The sequence below is a fragment of the Aplysia californica genome, unplaced genomic scaffold (genome assembly GCF_000002075.1).
Source record: "Aplysia californica isolate F4 #8 unplaced genomic scaffold, AplCal3.0 scaffold00159, whole genome shotgun sequence".
Classification (NCBI taxonomy): Eukaryota; Metazoa; Mollusca; class Gastropoda; order Aplysiida; family Aplysiidae; genus Aplysia; species Aplysia californica.
In genome coordinates, this window is record NW_004797429.1 from 597,546 (window position 1) to 598,777 (window position 1,232).

Below are 1,232 nucleotides of genomic sequence, written 5' to 3' on the forward strand. Positions count from 1 at the left end.
CTGTTCAGACCACCAATCGTTTTAGATCAGAGGATTGCACCACTTACGTCATTTGTTTGGTCAACGGTTGGAGGCTAAACGTCGTATCTCTCAGCAAGGCATTGTTATTCTTGAACTGAGAGAGAATAACCTTTATTTCTTTCTAGGCGTTCTCCGTCTACTGCAGGATGAAACCCACTGCCGCCAACCCCCCAGACAAACAAACAAACAAACAATCAAACAAAAACAAACAAACAATTCATTAAACAAACAAACAAACAATCTATCAAACAATCAAACAACAAAGCAATGAAACAAACTAACAAACAAACAAACAAAAAACAAACAAACAAAAACCAACACACACACAAAACAAACAAAACAAAAACTGATCTCCGCAGCTGTTCTCGTGTCCAGGTTGTACCCGTCCGCTCTGTGACGTCATCTTACCACCTTCTTCCTCTTCGTCTTCCTCTTGATCGTTTTCTTGTTATTGGTCTCAATTCACTGTATCTTTTTGTCCTTCTGTTTTCTTTCACTCTACTGTTGTGACCAGCCCATTTCCATGTTTGTCAAAGTGAGAGATGAAACTATGTTAGTATATAACCTACAAATATGTTTTTTTAGTGTCTATCTGAATACCTGGGAGTGTCATCTCTGACTCAGAGGTTGACCTGTAATGACCCTCTATCTTTCACGGTCGCGAGCTGCCATTGTACATGCTGTCATATCCATGCCAGTCCATGTTCTTATGTTGTCCATCCGTGTTATTTTTTGCCTTCCTCTGGCTCTCCTGCCCCACTTCTTTCCTTCAAGTTAGTTGTTGGTAGTTGGTATATTACCTACAAAACAAAACGTTATATGTCAAAACGGTTTGCGAAACAAACAGGAAAGGAATGCTATATATTATACATGTAGTATGAATTTTCCTCACTACACCAAGGTGTGAATAGGTGCCCGATCATAGACAGAGAAAGATCATGTCAGTATGTTAAGTGTTTTAACACCTGTAAAAGGCCAGCTTATTAGCGCTGTATGCTTCCCTGGACATATAGATTGTTCCAGAATACTATCAGGTCTGCTGGGGTGATAATAATTTTAATATGATAGTGTAGATTGTCAAGTGCATAGCTTGCTGTTGAGTGGGAATCTACGCTATATTAAGAGTAAATAATATGTTATGTGGTGTGAAGTTGGGAAACAGGAAAATACGCGAGTTGGTGCGTGTGTGTGTGTGTGTGTGTGTGTGTGTG

The 1,232-nt window shown here is 39.6% G+C and overlaps 1 long non-coding RNA gene across 1 annotated transcript in view; it reads right to left on the reverse strand.

The window, feature by feature from the left end:
• Positions 1–518: 518 nt before the first annotated feature.
• The window catches only part of LOC118477631, a 4,737-nt gene continuing 4,023 nt past the window's right edge, over positions 519–1,232 (reverse strand). The window contains exon 2 of the long non-coding RNA XR_004858502.1: positions 519–821. This is a non-coding gene — a long non-coding RNA (uncharacterized LOC118477631). The remainder of the gene's footprint in view (positions 822–1,232) is intronic.